The following is a 20,430-nucleotide window of genomic DNA, read 5'->3' on the forward strand; positions in this document are numbered from 1 at the left end:
TTCGTTGAATGGCGGCGAGGTTAACTTCCGACATTTCACACACCTGAAACAAGCCTTTCGAGTCATTTGACGACCCTTGACTATCCAAAAACGCTCCTTGAGTTCCGACAACGTTGTTTTGACTCCAGCATGATCGAGTTTCTGATGTTTGTCTATAATGAGAAGAGAAACGATAACATGATTAGCTGGCAACAAGATGGTTGGTTCAATTTCTCGATCTCTTAGGGCGAGTGCTATTCTCCCGCTAATTCGGATGAGTTTGTCCCTTTCATCCCAGATTGGATTAAGCGACGCGATCTTTTCTTTGGGATGAATTGGTAGTTTTGCTTGAAGAGAATTAAATGCTTTGGGATACCTATCCCTTTGGAGCTGCCTATAAATAAGTAGCTCCGCTTCGTGCAACTCGCTTACTGTCATCTGATCGACTGTCATTTCCTTTCCGTTAACTGGAATTACTTCTTGGAGAATTTCTTCTTGTGGAATCCATTCTCGTTTCCGGATCCTGTTGATAAATCTTACGATCCAGCCCGTCCGTCGTAGAAGTTTCTGCCACTTAGATATTTTGTCCAGGTGCCATTCAATTGGTTGAACTGGATCGATGATGGCTGCTGCTACACTGACGATCTTGCCGTTCGCTTCTGCTTCAATCTCTTCTTCGATTTTGTCTTCTGTCTCTGGAGAATCTGGCCATTCGTTCTCCTTTCTTGAGAGCCACGTTGGACCGTTCCACCAAAGATTCGAATGTACCAGCGCTGGCGCTGGCGCTCCCCGCGAGGCGAGATCAGCCGGATTCTGGATCCCTGGACAATGACGCCACCAATCCGGATCTGAAGATTTGCGGATGGATTCAACCTGGTTTCTCACGAATGGCTTCCATCGATTTGGGTCTCCGCGAATCCAGCCGAGTGTGACTAAGGAGTCGGACCAATAAACGGTCTTCCAGTGTTCGATGTGAAGAGACGTTCTTACTTTTTCACCTAAGCGAATGGCTAAAAGAGAACTTAATAATTCAAGTCTTGGCAAGGTTACTTTCTTTTTTGGCAGTGGAGCGACTCTCGTTTTGCTGACTAGCAGAATCACGTAAGGTTCTTCATTTTCGTTTTGGAGCCTGGCATAAGCAACGGCTCCGTAAGCTGACTCCGAGGCGTCTCCAAAGAAGTGAAGTTCTGCCGATGTGATCTTGTTTTTGGAATAGCCAATCCATCGTGGAATTTGAAGATTCTCGAATTCCTTGAGACCACTCATTACCAATTTCCATGATTGTTGGATGTCTAGGGGCGCTTCGTCATCCCAACCTAATTCTTTCTCCCAAAGTTTTTGATAAATAATTTTTAAGAGTAAAACAGTAGGTGATAAAAACCCGATTGGGTCGAAGACTCTGGCCGAAATGCTGAGAATCTTCCGTTTGGTGACGATTTCACTTAAATTTTCGACTGCGGTGACGATGGTTGATGGATCGAACTTGAAGGTATCAGATTCCGTATCCCAGCGGATTCCTAGGACCTTTTGCTGGCCATCCAAGGTTGGAGAGAGAATGCCGACAACTTTGTTGCAAAGTCCTTTCTCCTCCAGGAGCTGGCGCGTTGTTTCGTCGTTGGTGGCCCAGCTCCGCATGTTCAGTTTGGCCTCCTTGAAAATTTCATCCGTTTCTTCCACTCGTTTGATCGCGACTGGCTCGTCGTCGGCTCCTCCAAGATAGTCGTCGACGTAAAGCTGTTCTCTTAACTGCTCCACGGTTTCTGGAAAACGAGATTGAACTGAAAGAAGATGTTTGTTAACTGTAACTCTTAACAAAAATGGACTTGAGCTAAGGCCAAATGGCACTCTTTTCCATTTGTATGCAATTAAAGGGGAGCCAGGAATAGCTGGCTCCTTTGGCCACAGAAATCTGATGGCTTCGGAATCTTCTGGTGGCAGAGCGACATTTAAAAACGCCTTTTCGATGTCTGCAATCCAGGCAATTCTGTACATACGGAATCTTATCAGAACTGACAAGAGATCCGGGTTTAAATTGGGTCAAGTTTCTAAAACGTCGTTGAGGCTCGGACCAAATTTGGATTTTGCCGCTCCATCAAACACTGGACGAATTTTGGTGGTGTTTTTATCCATTCGGTAGATTGGATGATGTGGGAGGTACGTGTGGAGTCCATCGTAGCTAAAATCGGCTTCTTCAATAAAAAATTGTTTCTTCAAAAGCTCGATCTCTTTGGAGTAATCTTCCAGATCTCCTGGAATTTTTCTTAATTTTCCCACCATACTCTCCAATCTTCCAGCTGCTAGGTGAAAATTTCTCTCTAATCTCCACCGATCTGTTGACCATGGAATTGGTGTGCAGTATCTTCCGTCTTCAAGGCGAGTGATTACCTCACTGTAGGAGTTGAATCGATTTTCAGGTTCTACTGCTCCTCCATCGTCTAGATTTGCAAAATTTTCTAATCTCCAAAATAAAGATAGATCGAAATTAGTTTGCTGTTTCAATTCAATTTTTGAAGCCTTTTCCTTGTCCTTTTTTGTTGTTGGAGTTGCTGAGAAGTTAACATGCTCCTCGTTGTAGTTGACTGCTCCAATTTCAGATCTTGAACGTTGGAGACTGTTAATTTCAGTCTCCTCGTGTCCAGGTAGGACTTCGGGCTCTCTAGAATGAACTTTCGTTGAACTGAAACAAGTTGTTGTGAAGGTAGTTACCAGTGGCATCGGATGATTTTGAACTTGAATCAGCTGTTGAATGACTTTCTGTCCTTGAATAGATGGCTTTTCTTTGGAGGGGCCGGCAATCATTCGGCCAAGCTTCGTGTTGTAGGCTCTTAAACCACACGGGCTTTGAATGGCAGGTTCGTTTGTAAGAATTTCGAACATTTGATCGACGCCAACCAAAATTCCGACTGTGTCTTCCTTTTCTTTCCTCTCAAAGCGATCGTCCGCCATTTTTTCATCCAGCATCCATAATTTTCTGGCAAAATCTTCCGTTCCGTACGGGCCTGTATCGGCTAAATAATCAGATTCTAATGCAGTGATTTTTACCATTGGGGCTCCGAACCAGGTGCCCCGCACCGACATTTCCACGACGTTTGTGATTTCTGCCGGATTGACTTCCTTTTTCTTGAAGACTCGTGTGGCAATATTTTCGACTGCAACAACTGTCAGATTTAAACGTCGAGAGATTTCTTTGGTTACCCAAGAGCGATGACTCCCGTCGTCCACGAATAAGATGGCACGGGTTTCCTCTCCGTTCGGCCCAACCACTATCACCGTCGCCGTTTTGACTTTCAAGTCGGAAAATCCGTTGGCACAAGCGGTTGTGGTGATGGCGCTGCTTCCGGTCACTGTTGCGCCTGAAGCTGGCTGGCTGGAAAATCTCGTCTGTTGTTTGTCGCACAGGGCGGTGTGATGACTGCCCCTGCATCTCCTGCACTCGTTGGCTGACATGCAGTTGATTGTTTCGTGCGTGTCACTGAAGCACTTGACGCATCTCTTCATGGCTGCGATGATGGCTTTTTTCTCTTTTAAACCCACCGTACAATGGGAGGGGTAGTGAATTTCCCCACAGAAGATACACGGCCTGCTGCAATCCGGATACCGTTTCGGTCCGTCTTTAGGCGCTGCTGTGTTGCTCCAAGTCTTCTGTTTAAAAGATTTGCTGTTCTGTGGAGCTGGACCTGTTCTAGCTCCTGCCGCCAGTTGCGATGCTGTAGCTGGATGCGATATGACAGGTTTGGGCTGCTGTGGAACTGTGGATGACTTTGGTTTTTCTGGTTTCATCCTGCTGAGTCTTTCGGCTGCCTCCACTTGCTCTCGGATGAACGTTATCACGCTCTCGATGTCGGTTGCGTCGTTGGTTGCTGACTTCACCCATTCCGCTTGAAGGTTGTGGGGGATCAGTTTTATCAACCTTGATCCAAGGAGACCTCCGAATGTGGTTTTTGCTACTCCTAAAGTTTCCAAAGCATTAATGTTTGATTGAATTTGTAAAAAAAATGTTCTTAACGCTGCGACGTCCGTTCCATCCTTCACTGGTTGTAAGGAGTCCAGCTTGTTGAAGTGGGCATCAATAAGTACTTTTGGCTGACCGTAGTTTCTCTTCAGTTCGGTAATGGCGATCGTGTAATTTGCATCCGTCAGCTCCAGATTTTCTACAATTAAATGGGCCTCCCCTTTGAGATACTCCTTCAAATAATCAAATTTTTGCACTGCTGTTAGTGCTGAACCGTGAATTGCTGCGTTGAATGATTCCCAAAATTGGGTCCACTCAAGAACGTCTTCTTTGAAGTGCTTAATTTGTCTTTGTGGTAATCTCGTGGTGGCTGTTGTTGCTGGAGCGTTTGGCGCTCCTGGTGCTGGATTGGCTGTTGGAATGGCGGCGATCAATTGCTGCATAGAAGCTGCATGTTGTTGTTGTTGTAACTGAAGAGCGGCTGCATTCTGCTGTTGTTGTTGTTGGAGAATGTTGAGGAGTCTCTGCTCCCTTCCCTCCTCCTCCCTCTTCTTTTTTTGTTCTTTTTCTTCTTTCCTGATTCTCTCTTTTTCTTCTCGCCATTCTTTTTGTTTGTAGTCCATTATAACCTTTGCATCGCTTACTTCCTCTTCTGTGGCTGCGACGTAATCGATTTCAGCTTGCAATTCTTGATCTGTTGCTTCTTCCGTCACCATGTCTTCTTGAACCTGCAGTGTTAGAGTTTTGAATGATTCAAATTTTTCTCTGAGCCGTTTCTCTTGTTCAGTCAATTCACTCGAGGCTCTTTCCGACATAGGGGTGGATTGGTAAGCTCTGATGAAGTTGATGATGCGGGTTACATGTCCTTTTACTCCACTTCTTGTGTTTTTTGCTGTTGGAGCCATTCTTCGATACGGTGGCTCCTAATTAGCTGATGCGATGAGAAATGTGAGAGAGAATTAGGTTTGATTTCTGACTTTACTGGATTGATTAGCCTTTTGCTTTGTTGCTCTGCTGAATGCGTGCTGTACGGCGGTCTTCTGTTGGCTGCTTACGATTCGCAATAAGTGGTAGATCAAGCTTCCACACTGAACAAATAAGCTGCTGTTGGGTTCTCAGATCAAGCTGCTAATCCAACTGGCCAAGAGATTTAAAAGGAGTCTGCTTCAACAGACTCCAGTTAAACTATATCTACAATGTTAGTGAAGACCGGCAAATCCGTGCTCTTTAAAGGAAAAGAATTTTCTTTTTTGGTGCCACTTATTAAGCTTGAAAGGTAACAAACGGCTTTTTTTTTTTTTTTTTTTTTAAGAAAGCAAAATATGAAGATGAGAAAAATTGAAATGAAAGTGAATGAAATCCCGCCCTATCAATGCAGATTGGAAAAAAGGACTCTTATGCCCTGGGGCTTCCACGCGGTTCCAAAGAAACGAAGTTGAGCGAAAAATGGCGCGTTTCAGCTGAAGGAAGGGATTCTAAATGTTTTCTCTAGACTGAAGGAAAATTCCCGCTCTCTAAATGCAATTTGGGGGTAAAGGGAACCCAATGCCCCGCGGCTGCCACGAGATTCCAGAGAAAAAAGGTGTGTGAAAATTTGGCGGCTTAATCAAGGCCGTCTGACACGAGAAGGATTGGGCAGAACGATTGATTTTACTAGACTTAGGCAATGATGCAAAAATTAACAATCAGGGCACTCACGTTGCGTGAGAAAAAAATGAAAATTCAAATAACCCTAATTGTAAATCAACAAGCTAGCAAAATTTTTTCACACTGACCTCAATAAATGAATCCAATAAATGGATGAATGTGATTTAAATGAATGAAGGAATAATAAATTAAATATAGCTCTGAATAAAGCAAATTGAATGCACGATTTACCAAAGGAGAGGAATTAACACAATCTTTTCCAAAAAACTGATTCAAAATTTAGTTCGAAGGACCATGTTAAGAATGTAAAGCTTGTGGGGTGTCGACCCAATTACAACCTTAAATTAAATGTGAGAATAACGACACTTCTAGATTTGGTTCCATCCTCTGCGATGGTATATTGTACACTAAATAATTTACAGCATAAATGCGAATGGTTTAAAATAGAAGGAAAGGAACAATGGCCAAATGGGGGTTAAACGGCGGTACAGGGGGCCACCTATCGGGGGCCCCGAATACAGTAATCATTTAAATGTCGCGGCAATCGAGTTTGCCGGCCGATCCTAGTCGTCGGCTGTTGGGCATCGATTATATTTCCAACAACGCCAGTGCATGCCAGAGCACGCCAGTGCACGCCAGAGCACGTCAATGCACGCCAGAGCAAGCAAGTGCACGCCAGAGCACGCCAGAGCAAAACCGATTCACATAAGAGCACGCCAGAGCACGTCAATGCAAGCCAGAGCACGCCAGTGCACGCCAGAGCACGCTAGTGCACGCCACAGTACGCCAATTCACACCAGAGCACGCCAGAGCACGCTAGTGCACGCCACGGCACGGAAATTCACACTAGAGCACGCCAGTGCACGCCAGAACACGCCAGTGCACGCCAGAGCACGCCAGAGCACGCCAGAGCACGGTAGAGCACAGCAGAGAACAGCTCAGCACTTGAAGTTGCTATAATATTTTTTTCACTTGTTAAAACCATTTTTTAATTACAGGATGTGTAAATCAATGTCCAATACACCATTTCAAGTCTATTGAATCAATAAATTGATAGAGCAAATCATGAACAAAAAGTTTTAGAAAAACGCACATCACAGCACTTGAATTAAAACAATTATTCAAGTTATTTGAGTTCTATTGTCGGGTAGTGGATTTCTATTGTCAAGCACTTGAGTTCTGCATAGCAGAGCACGCCAGAGCACGCCAGAGCACGCCAGAGCACACCAGAGCACGCCAGTGCACGCCAGAGCACGCCAATTCACACCAGAGCACACCAGTGCACGCCAGAGCACGCCAGTGCACGCCAGAGCACGCCAGTGCACGCCAGAGCACGCCAGTGCACGCCAGAGCACGCCAGTTCACGCCAGAGCACGCCAGAGCACGCCAATTCACACCAGAGCACATCAGTGCACGCCAGAGCACGTCAATGCGCGCAAGAGCACGCAAGCGAACGCCAGAGCACGCCAGTGCACGCCAGAGCACGCCAGTGCACGCCAGAGCACGCCAGTGCACGCCAGAGCACGCCAGTGCACGCCAGAGCACTCCAGTGGACGCCAGAACAAGCCAGAGCACGCCAGAGCACGCCAGAGCACGCCAGTGCACGCCAGTGCACGCCAGAGCAAGGTAGAGCACAGCAGAGAACAGCTCAGCACTTGAAGTTGCTATAATATGTTTTTTTACTTGTTAAAACCATTTTTTAATTACAGGATGTGTAAATCAATGTCCAATACAACATTTCAAGTCTATTGAATCAATGAATTTATAAAGCAAAACATGAACAAAAAGTTTTAGAAAAACGCACATCACAGCACTTGAATTTTTAAAAATTATTCAAGTTATTTGAGTTATATTGTCGGGTAGTGGATTTCTATTGTCAAGCACTTGAGTTCTGCATATCAGAGCACGCCAGAGCACGCCGGTGCACGCCAGAGCACGCCAGGGCACGCCAGAGCAAGCCAATTCACACCAGAGAACGCCAGTGCACGCCAGAGCACGCCAGTGCATACCAGAGCATGCCAGTGCACGCCAGAGCATGCCAGTGCACGCCAGTGCACGCCAGAGCACGCCAGTGCACGCCAGAGCACGCCAGTGCACGCCAGTGCACGCCAGAGCACACCAGTGCACGCCAGAGCACGCCAGTGCACGCCAGAGCACGCCAGTGCACGCCAGAGCACGCCAGTGCACGCCAGAGCACGCCAATTCACACCAGAGCACGCCAGTGCACGCCAGAGTACGCCAGTGCACGCCAGAGCACGCCAGTGCACGCCAGAGCAAGCCAGTGCACGCCAGAGCACGCCAGAGCAAAACCAATTCACATAAGAGCACGCCAGAGCACGTCAATGCAAGCCAGAGCACGCCAGTGCACGCAAGTGCACGCCACAGTACGCCAATTCACACCAGAGCACACCAGTGCACGCCAGAGCACGACAGTGCACGCCAGTGCACTCCAGAGCACGTCAATGCACGCCAGAGCAAGCCAGAGCACGCCAGAGCACGCCAGTGCACGCCAGAGCACACCAGAGCACGCCAATTCACACCAGAGCACATCAGTGCACGCCAGAGCACGTCAATGCACGCCAGAGCACGCCAGCGCACGCCAGAGCACGCCAGAGCACGCCAGAGCACGCTAGTGCACGCCAGGGCACGCCAATTCACACCAGAGCACGCCAGTGCACGCCAGAACACGCCAGTGCACGCCAGAGCACGCCAGTGCACGCCAGAGCACGCCAGTGCACGCCAGAGCACGCCACTGCACGCCAGAGTACGCCAGTGCATGCCAGAGCACGCCAGTGCACGCCAGAGCACGTCAATGCACGCCAGAACAAGCAAGTGCACGCCAGAGCACGCCAGAGCAAAACCGATTCACATAAGAGCACGCCAGAGCACGTCAATGCAAGCCAGAGCACGCCAGTGCACGCGAGAGCACGCCAGTGCACGCCAGAGCACGCCAGTGCACGCCAGAGCAAAACTAATTCACATAAGAGCACGCCAGTGCACGCCAGAGCACGTCAATGCACGCCAGAGCACGCCAATTCACACCAGAGCACGCCAGTGCACGCCAGTGCACGCCAGAGCACGCCAGAGCACGCCAGTGCACGCCAGAGCACATCAGTGCACGCCAGAGCACGCCAGCGCACGCCAGAGAACGCCAGTGCACGCCAGAGCACGCCAGTGCACGCCAGTGCACGCCAAAGCACGCCAGTACACGCCAGAGAACGCCAGAGCACGCCAGAGCACGCCAGAGCACGCCAATTCAAACCAGAGCACGCCAGTGCACGCCAAAGCACGCCAGTGCACGCCAGAGAACGCCAATTTACACCAGATCACGCCAGTGCACGCCAGAGCACGCCAGTGCACGCCAGAGCACGCCAGTGCACGCCAGTGTACGCCAGTGCACGCCAGAGCACGCCAGAGCACGCCAGTGCACGCCAGAGCACGCCACTGCACGCCAGAGCACTCCAGTGGACGCCAGAATAAGCCAGAGCACGCCAGAGCACTCCAGAGCACGCCAGAGCACGTCAGAGCACGTCAATGCACGCCAGAGCACGCCAGTGCACGCCAGAGCACGCCAGTGCACACCAGAGCACGCCAGTGCACGCCAGAGCACACCAGTGTACGCCAGAGCACGCCAGTGCACGTCAATGCATGCCAGAGCAAGCCAGAGCACGCCAGAGCACGCCAGAGCACGCCAGTGCACGCCAGAGCAAGGTAGAGCACAGCAGAGAACAGCTCAGCACTTGAAGTTGCTATAATATTTTTTTCACTTGTTAAAACCATTTTTTAATTACAGGATGTGTAAATTAATGTCCAAAACACCATTTCAAGTGTATTGAATCAATAAATTTATAGAACAAATCATGAACAAAAAGTTTTAGAAAAACGAATATCACAGCACTTGAATTAAAAAAAGTATTCAGTTATTTGAGTTCTATTGTCGGGTTGTGGATTTCTATTGTCAAGCACTTGAGTTCTGCATAGCAGAGCACGCCAGAGCACGCCAGAGCACGCCAGTGTACGCCAGAGCACGCCAATTCACACCAGAGCACGCCAGTGCACGCCAGAATACGCCAATGCACGCCAGAGCACGCTAGTGCACGCCAGAGCACGTCAATGCACGCCAGAGCACGCCAGTGCACGCCAGAGCACATCACTGCACGCCAGAGCACGTCAATGCACGCAAGAGCACGCCAGCGCACGCCAGAGCACGCCAGTGCACGCCAGAGCACGCCAGTGCAAGCCAGAGCACGCCAGTGCACGCCAGAGCACGCCAGTGCACGCCAGAGCACGCCAGTGCACGCCAGAGCACGCCAGTGCACGCCAGAGCACGCCAGTGCACGCCAAAGCACGCCAGTGCACGCCAGAGCACGCCAATTCACACCAGAGCACGCCAGTGCACGCCAGAGCACGCCAGTGCACGCCAGAGCACTCCAGAGCACGTCCGAGCACGCCAGAGCACGCCAGAGCACGCCAGTGCACGCCAGAGCACGGTAGAGCACAGCAGAGAACAGCTCAGCACTTGAAGTTGCTATAATATTTTTTTTACTTGTTAAAACCTTTTTTTAATTACAGGATGTGTAAATCAATGTCCAATACACCATTTCAAGTCTATTGAATCAATAAATTTATAAAGCAAATCATGAACAAAAAATTTTAGAAAATCGCACATCACAGCACTTGGATTTTTAAAAATTATTCAAGTTATTTGAGTTATATTGTCGGGTAGTGGATTTCTATTGTCAAGCACTTGAGTTCTGCATAGCAGAGCGCGCCAGAGCACGACAGAGCACGCCAGTGCACGCCAGTGCACGCAAGAGAACGGCAGTGCACGCCAGAGCACGCCAAATCACACCAGAGCACGCCAGTGCACGCCAGTGCACGCCAGTGCACGCCAGTGCACGCCAGTGCACGCCAGTGCACGCCAGTGCACGCCACAGCACGCCAGTGCACGCCAGAGCACGCCAATTCCCACCAGAGTACGCCAGTGCACGCCAGAGTACGCCAGTGCACGCCAGAGCACGCCAGTGCACGCCAGAGCACGTCAATGCACGCAAGAGCAAGCCAGTGCACGCCAGAGCACGCCAGAGCAAAACCAATTCACATAAGAGCACGCCACTGCACGCCAGAGCACGTCAATGCAAGCAAGAGCACGCCAGTGCACGCCAGAGCACGCTAGTGCACGCCACAGTACGCCAATTCACACCTGAGCACGCCAGTGCACGCCAGAGCACGCCAGAGCACGCCAATTCACACCAGAGCACACCAGTGCACGCCAGAGCACGACAGTGCACGCCAGTGCACTCCAGAGCACGTCACTGCACGCCAGAGCAAGCCAGAGCACGCCAGAGCACGCAAATGCACGCAAGAGCACGCCAGTGCACGCCAGAGCACGTCAATGCAAGCCAGAGCACGCCAGTGCACGCGAGAGCACACCAGTGCACGCCAGAGCAAAACCAATTCACTTAAGAGCACGCCAGTGCACGCCAGAGCACGTCAATGCAAGCCAGAGCACGCCAGTGCACGCCAGAGCACGCCAGTGCACGCCACAGTACGCCAATTCACACCAGAGCACGCCAGTGCACGCCAGAGCACGCCAGAGCACGCCAGAGCACGCAAATTAACACCAGAGCAAACCAGTGCACGCCAGAGCACGCCAATTCACACCAGAGCACATCAGTACACGCCAGAGCACGTCAATGCACGCAAGAGGACGCCAGCGCACGCCAGAGGACGCCAGTGCACGCCAAAGCACGCCAGTGCACGCCAGAGCACTCCAGTGCTCGCCAGAGCACGCCAATTCACACCAGAGCACGCCAGAGCACGCCAGAGCACGCCAGTGCACGCCAGTGCACGCCAGAGCACGTCAATGCAAGCCAGAGCACGCCAGTGCACGCGAGAGCACGCCAGTGCACGCCAGAGCAAAACTAATTCACATAAGAGCACGCCAGTGCACGCCAGAGCACGTCAATGCACGCCAGAGCACGCCAATTCACACCAGAGCACGCCAGTGCACGCCAGTGCACGCCAGAGCACGCCAGTGCACGCCAGAGCACGCCAGTGCACGCCAGTGCACGCCAGAGCACGCCAGTGCACGCCAGAGCACATCAGTGCACGCCAGAGCACGCCAGCGCACGCCAGAGAACGCCAGTGCACGCCAGAGCACGCCAGTGCACGCCAGAGCACGCCAGTGCACGCCAGAGCACGCCAGTACACGCCAGAGAACGCCAGAGCACGCCGGAGCACGCCGGAGCACGCCAATTTACACCAAATCACGCCAGTGCACGCCAGAGCACGCCAGTGCACGCCAGAGCACGCCAGTGCACGCCAGAGCACGCCAGAGCACGCCAGAGCACGCCAGAGAACGCCACTGCACGCCAGAGCACTCCAGTGGACGCCAGAATAAGCCAGAGCACGCCAGAGCACTCCAGAGCACGCCAGAGCACGTCAGAGCACGTCAATGCACGCCAGAGCACGCCAGTGCACGCCAGAGCACGCCAGAGCACGCCAGTGCACACCAGAGCACGCCAGTGCACGCCAGAGCACACCAGTGTACGCCAGAGCACGCCAGTGCACGTCAATGCATGCCAGAGCAAGCCAGAGAACGCCAGAGCACGCCAGGGCACGCCAGTGCAAGCAAGAGCAAGGTAGAGCACAGCAGAGAACAGCTCAGCACTTGAAGTTGCTATAATATTTTTTTCACTTGTTAAAACCATTTTTTAATTACAGGATGTGTAAATTAATGTCCAATACACCATTTCAAGTGTATTGAATCAATAAATTTATAGAGCAAATCATGAACAAAAAGTTTTAGAAAAACGTACATCACAGCACTTGAATTAAAAAAAAGTATTCAGTTATTTGAGTTCTATTGTCGGGTTGTGGATTTCTATTGTCAAGCACTTGAGTTCTGCATAGCAGAGCACGCCAGAGCACAACAGAGCACGCCAGAGCACGCCAGTGCACGCCAGAGCACGGCAGTGCACGCCAGAGCACGCCAAATCACACCAGAGCACGCCAGTGCACGCCAGTGCACGCCACAGCACGCCAGTGCACGCCAGAGCACGCCAATTCACACCAGAGTACGCCAATGCACGCCAGAGTACGCCAGTGCACGCCAGAGCACGCCAGTGCACGCCAGAGCACGTCAATGCACGCAAGAGCAAGCCAGTGCACGCCAGAGCACGCCAGAGCAAAACCAATTCACATAAGAGCACGCCAGTGCACGCCAGAGCACGTCAATGCAAGCAAGAGCACGCCAGTGCACGCCAGGGCACGCCAGGGCACGCCAGAGCAAAACCAATTCACATAAGAGCACGTCAATGCAAGCCAGAGCACGCCAGTGCACGCCAGAGCACGCCAGTGCACGCCAGGGCACGCCACAGTACGCCAATTCACACCAGATTACGCCAGTGCACGCCAGAGCACGCCAGAGCACGCCAGAGCACGCAAATTAACACCAGAGTAAACCAGTGCACGCCAGAGCACGCCCAGTTCACGCCAGAGCACGCCAATTCACACCAGAGCACATCAGTGCACGCCAGAGCACGTCAATGCACGCAGGAGGACGCCAGAGCACGCCAATTCACACCAGAGCACGCCAGAGCACGCCAGAGCACGCCAGTGCACGCCAGTGCACGCCAGAGCACGTCAATGCAAGCCAGAGCACGCCAGTGCACGCGAGAGCACGCCAGTGCACGCCAGAGCAAAACTAATTCACATAAGAGCACGCCAGTGCACGCCAGAGCACGTCAATGCACGCCAGAGCACGCCAATTCACACCAGAGAACGCCAGTGCACGCCAGTGCACGCCAGAGCACGCCAGTGCAGGCCAGAGCACGCCAGTGCACGCCAGAGCACATCAGTGTACGCCAGAGCACGCCAGAGAACGCCAGTGCACGCCAGAGCACGCCAGTGCACGCCAGAGCACGCAAGTACACGCCAGAGAACGCCAGAGCACGCCAGAGCACGCTGGAGCACGCCAATTTACACCAAATCACGCCAGTGCACGCCAGTGCACGCCAGAGCACGCCAGAGCACGCCAGTGCACGCCAGTGCACGCCAGAGCACGCCACTGCACGCCAGAGCACTCCAGTGGACGCCAGAATAAGCCAGAGCACGCCAGAGCACTCCAGAGCACGCCAGAGCACGTCAGAGCACGTCAATGCACGCCAGAGAACGCCAGTGCACGCCAGAGCACATCACTGCACGCCAGAGCACGTCAATGCACGCAAGAGCACGCCAGCGCACGCCAGAGCACGCCAGTGCACGCCAGAGCACGCCAGTGCAAGCCTGAGCACGCCAGTGCACGCCAGAGCACGCCAGTGCACGCCAGAGCACGCCAGTGCACGCCAGAGCACGCCAGTGCACGCCAGAGCACGCCAGTGCACGCCAGAGCACGCCAGTGCACGCCAAAGCACGCCAGTGCACGCCAGAGCACGCCAATTCACACCAGAGCACATCAGTGCACGCCAGTGCACGCCAGAGCACACCAGTGGACGCCAGAATAAGCCAGAGCACGTCAGAGCACGCCAGAGCACGCCAGAGCACGCCAGTGCACGCCAGAGCACGGTAGAGCACAGCAGAGAACAGCTCAGCACTTGAAGTTGCTATAATATTTTTTTTACTTGTTAAAACCATTTTTTAATTACAGGATGTGTAAATCAATGTCCAATACACCATTTCAAGTCTATTGAATCAATAAATTTATAAAGCAAATCATGAACAAAAAGTTTTAGAAAAACGCACATCACAGCACTTGGATTTTTAAAAATTATTCAAGTTATTTGAGTTATATTGTCGGATAGTGGATTTCTATTGTCAAGCACTTGAGTTCTGCATAGCAGAGCACGCCAGAGCACGACAGAGCATGCAAGAGCTCGCCAGTACACGCCAGTGCACGCCAGAGCACGCCAGTGCACGCCAGTGCACGCCAGAGCACGCCAGTGCACGCCAGAGCACGCCAGTGCACGCCAGAGCACGCCAGTGCACGCCAGAGCACGCCAGTGCACGCCAGAGCACGCCAGTGCACGCCAGAGCACGCCAGTGCACGCCAGAGCACGCCAGTGCACGCCAGAGCACGCCAGTGCACGCCAGAGCACGCCAAATCACACCAGAGCACGCCAGTGTACGCCAGAGCACGCCAGTGCACGCCAGAGCACGCCAGTGCACGCCAGAGCACGCCAATTCACACCAGAGCACGCCAGTGCACGCCAGTATACGCCAGAGCACGACAGAGCACGCCAGAGCATGCCAGTGCACGCCAGAGCACGCCAATGCACGCCAGAGCACGCCAGTGCACTCCAGAGCACGCCAGTGCACGCCAGAGCACGCCAGTGCACGCCAGAGCACGCCAATTTACACCAGAGCACGCCAGAGCACGCCAGTGAATGCCAGAGCACGCCAGTGCATGCCAGAGCACGCCAGATCCGACAGTGCACGCCAGAGCACGCCAGTGCACGCCAGAGCACGCCGGTGCACGCCAGAGCACGCCAGTGCACGCCAGAGCAGCCAGTGCACGCCAGAGCACGCCAATTCACACCAAATCACACCAGAGCACGCCAGTGCACGCCAGTGCACGCCACAGCACGCCAGTGCACGCCAGAGCACGCCAATTCACACCAGAGTACGCCAGTGCACGCCAGAGTACGCCAGTGCACGCCAGAGCACGCCAGTGCACGCCAGAGCACGTCAATGCACGCAAGAGCAAGCCAGTGCACGCCAGAGCACGCCAGAGCAAAACCAATTCACATAAGAGCACGCCAGTGCACGCCAGAGCACGTCAATGCAAGCAAGAGCACGCCAGTGCACGCCAGAGCACGCTAGTGCACGCACAGTACGCCAATTCACACCTGAGCACGCCAGTGCACGCCAGAGCACGCCAGAGCACGCCAATTCACACCAGAGCACACCAGTGCACGCCAGAGCACGACAGTGCACGCCAGTGCACTCCAGAGCACGTCAATGCACGCCAGAGCAAGCCAGAGCACGCCAGAGCACGCAAATGCACGCAAGAGCACGCCAGTGCACGCCAGAGCACGTCAATGCAAGCCAGAGCACGCCAGTGCACGCGAGAGCACGCCAGTGCACGCCAGAGCAAAACTAATTCACATAAGAGCACGCCAGTGCACGCCAGAGCACGTCAATGCACGCCAGAGCACGCCAATTCACACCAGAGAACGCCAGTGCACGCCAGTGCACGCCAGAGCACGCCAGTGCAGGCCAGAGCACGCCAGTGCACGCCAGAGCACATCAGTGTACGCCAGAGCACGCCAGAGAACGCCAGTGCCACGCCAGAGCACGCCAGTGCACGCCAGAGCACGCAAGTACACGCCAGAGAACGCCAGAGCACGCCAGAGCACGCTGGAGCACGCCAATTTACACCAAATCACGCCAGTGCACGCCAGTGCACGCCAGAGCACGCCAGAGCACGCCAGTGCACGCCAGTGCACGCCAGAGCACGCCACTGCACGCCAGAGCACTCCAGTGGACGCCAGAATAAGCCAGAGCACGCCAGAGCACTCCAGAGCACGCCAGAGCACGTCAGAGCACGTCAATGCACGCCAGAGAACGCCAGTGCACGCCAGAGCACATCACTGCACGCCAGAGCACGTCAATGCACGCAAGAGCACGCCAGCGCACGCCAGAGCACGCCAGTGCACGCCAGAGCACGCCAGTGCAAGCCTGAGCACGCCAGTGCACGCCAGAGCACGCCAGTGCACGCCAGAGCACGCCAGTGCACGCCAGAGCACGCCAGTGCACGCCAGAGCACGCCAGTGCACGCCAGAGCACGCCAGTGCACGCCAAAGCACGCCAGTGCACGCCAGAGCACGCCAATTCACACCAGAGCACATCAGTGCACGCCAGTGCACGCCAGAGCACACCAGTGGACGCCAGAATAAGCCAGAGCACGTCAGAGCACGCCAGAGCACGCCAGAGCACGCCAGTGCACGCCAGAGCACGGTAGAGCACAGCAGAGAACAGCTCAGCACTTGAAGTTGCTATAATATTTTTTTTACTTGTTAAAAAACCATTTTTTAATTACAGGATGTGTAAATCAATGTCCAATACACCATTTCAAGTCTATTGAATCAATAAAATTTATAAAGCAAATCATGAACAAAAAGTTTTAGAAAAACGCACATCACAGCACTTGGATTTTTAAAAATTATTCAAGTTATTTGAGTTATATTGTCGGATAGTGGATTTCTATTGTCAAGCACTTGAGTTCTGCATAGCAGTGCACGCCAGAGCACGCCAAATCACACACGTGTACGCCAGAGCACGCCAGTGCACGCCAGAGCACGCCAGTGCACGCCAGAGCACGCCAATTCACACCAGAGCACGCCAGTGCACGCCAGTATACGCCAGAGCACGACAGAGCACGCCAGAGCATGCCAGTGCACGCCAGAGCACGCCAATGCACGCCAGAGCACGCCAGTGCACTCCAGAGCACGCCAGTGCACGCCAGAGCACGCCAGTGCACGCCAGAGCACGCCAATTTACACCAGAGCACGCCAGAGCACGCCAGTGAATGCCAGAGCACGCCAGTGCATGCCAGAGCACGCCAGATCCGACAGTGCACGCCAGAGCACGCCGGTGCACGCCAGAGCACGCCAGTGCACGCCAGAGCAGGCCAGTGCACGCCAGAGCACGCCAATTCACACCAAATCACACCAGAGCACGCCAGTGCACGCCAGTGCACGCCACAGCACGCCAGTGCACGCCAGAGCACGCCAATTCACACCAGAGTACGCCAGTGCACGCCAGAGTACGCCAGTGCACGCCAGAGCACGCCAGTGCACGCCAGAGCACGTCAATGCACGCAAGAGCAAGCCAGTGCACGCCAGAGCACGCCAGAGCAAAACCAATTCACATAAGAGCACGCCAGTGCACGCCAGAGCACGTCAATGCAAGCAAGAGCACGCCAGTGCACGCCAGAGCACGCTAGTGCACGCCACAGTACGCCAATTCACACCTGAGCACGCCAGTGCACGCCAGAGCACGCCAGAGCACGCCAATTCACACCAGAGCACACCAGTGCACGCCAGAGCACGACAGTGCACGCCAGTGCACTCCAGAGCACGTCAATGCACGCGAGAGCAAGCCAGAGCACGCCAGAGCACGCAAATGCACGCAAGAGCACGCCAGTGCACGCCAGAGCACGTCAATGCAAGCCAGAGCACGCCAGTGCACGCGAGAGCACGCCAGTGCACGCCAGAGCAAAACCAATTCACATAAGAGCACGTCAATGCAAGCCAGAGCACGCCAGTGCACGCCAGAGCACGCCAGTGCACGCCAGGGCACGCCACAGTACGCCAATTCACACCAGATTACGCCAGTGCACGCCAGAGCACGCCAGAGCACGCCAGAGCACGCCAGAGCACGCAAATTAACACCAGAGTAAACCAGTGCACGCCAGAGCACGCCAATTCACACCAGAGCACATCAGTGCACGCCAGAGCACGTCAATGCACGCAGGAGGACGCCAGCGCACGCCAGAGGACGCCAGTGCACGCCAGAGCACGCCAGTGCACGCCAAAGCACGCCAGTGCACGCCAGAGCACTCCAGTGCTCGCCAGAGCACGCCAATTCACACCAGAGCACGCCAGAGCACGCCAGAGCACGCCAGTGCACGCCAGTGCACGCCAGAGCACGTCAATGCAAGCCAGAGCACGCCAGTGCACGCGAGAGCACGCCAGTGCACGCCAGAGCAAAACTAATTCACATAAGAGCACGCCAGTGCACGCCAGAGCACGTCAATGCACGCCAGAGCACGCCAATTCACGCCAGTGCACGCCAGAGCACGCCAGTGCACGCCAGAGCACGCCCGTGCACGCCAGAGCACGCCGGTGCACGCCAGAGCACGCCAGTGCACGCCAGAGCACGCCAGTTCACGCCAGAGCACGTCAATGCACGCCAGAGCACACCAGTGCACGCAAGAGCACGCCAGTGCACGCCAGAGCACACCAGTGCACGCAAGAGCACGCCAGTGCACGCCAGAGCACGCCAATTTACACCAGAGCACGCAAGAGCACGCCAGTGCATGCCAGAGCACGCCAGACACGACAGTGCACGCCAGAGCACGCCAGTGCACGCCAGAGCACGCCAGTGCACGCCAGAGCACGCCAGTGCACGCCAGAGCACGCCAGTGCACGCCAGAGCACGCCAGTGCACGTCAGAACACGTCAATGCACGCCAGAGCACGCCAGTGCACGCCAGAGCAAGCTAGAGCACGCCAGAGCACGCCAGAGCACGCCAATTCACACCAGAGCACGCCAGTGCACGCCAGAGCACGCCAATTCACACCAGAGCACGCCAGTGAACGCCAGAGCACGTCAGTGCACGCCAGAGCGAGCCAGTGCACGAAAGAGCACGCCAATGAACGCCAGAGCACGCAAGTGCACGCAAGAGCACGCCAGTGCACGCCAGAGCACGCCAGTGCACGCCAGAGCACGTCAATGCACGCCAGAGCACGCCAGTGCACTCCAGAGCACGCCAGTGCACGCCAGAGCACGCCAGTGCACGCCAGAGCACGCCAATTTACACCAGAGCACGCCAGAGCACGCCAGTGAATGCCAGAGCACGCCAGTGCATGCCAGAGCACGCCAGATCCGACAGTGCACGCCAGAGCACGCCAGTGCACGCCAGAGCACGCCAGTGCACGCCAGTGCACGCCAGAGCACGCCGGTACACGCCAGAGCACGCCAGTGCACGCCAGAGCACGTCAATGCACGCCAGAGCAAGCCAGAGCACGCCAGAGCACGCCAGAGCATGCCAGTGCACGCCAGTGCACGGTAGAGTACAGCAGACAACAGCTCAGAACTTGAAGTTGCTATAATATTTTTTTCACTTGTTAAAACCATTTTTTTATTACAGGATGTGTCCAAAATTATTATATTACTGGGAATCAATGTCCAAAATACCATTTCAAGTCTATTGAATCAATAAATTTATAGAGCAAATCATGAACAAAAAGTTTGAGAAAAACGCACATCACAGCACTTGAATTTTTAAAAATTATTCAAGTTATTTGAGTTCTATTGCCGGGTAGTTGATTTCTATTGTCAAGCACTTGAGTTCTGCATAGCAGAGCACGCCAGAGCACGACAGAGCATGCAAGAGCTCGCCAGTGCACGCCAGTGCACGCCAGAGCACTCCAGTGCACGCCAGAGCACGCCAATTCACACCAGAGCACGCCAGTGCACGCCAGAGCACGCCAATTTACACCAGAGCACGACAGTGCACGCCAAAGCACGCCAGTGCACGCCAGAGCACGCCAGAGCACGCCAGTGCACGCCAGAGCACGCCAGTGCACGCCAGAGCACGCCAATTCACACCAGAGCACGCCAGTGCACGTCAGAGCACGTCAATGCACGCCAGAGCACGCCAGTGCACGCCAGAGCACGCCAGTGCACGCCAGAGCACGCCAGAGCACGCCAGTGCACACCAGAGCACGCCAGTGCACGTCAATGCACGCCAGAGCCAGCTAGAGCACGCCAGAGCACGCCAAAGCACGCCAATTCACACCAGAGCACGCCAGTGCACGCCAGAGCACGGCAATGCACGCCAGAGAACGCCAGTGCACGCCAGAGCACGCCAGTGCACGCCAGAGCACGCCAGTGCACGCCAGAGCACGCCAGTGCACGCCAGAGCACGCCAGAGCACGCCAGAGCACGCCAGAGCACGCCAGTGCACGCCAGAGCACGCCAGAGCACGCCAGAGCACGCCAGAGCACGCCGGTGCACGCCAGAGCACGTCAATGCACGCCAGAGCAAGCCAGAGCACGCCAGAGCACGCCAGAGCACGGTAGAGTACAGCAGACAACAGCTCAGAACTTGAAGTTGCTATAATAT

Source organism: Daphnia pulicaria, chromosome 7 (genome assembly GCF_021234035.1).
Source record: "Daphnia pulicaria isolate SC F1-1A chromosome 7, SC_F0-13Bv2, whole genome shotgun sequence".
NCBI classification, from domain to species: domain Eukaryota; kingdom Metazoa; phylum Arthropoda; class Branchiopoda; order Diplostraca; family Daphniidae; genus Daphnia; species Daphnia pulicaria.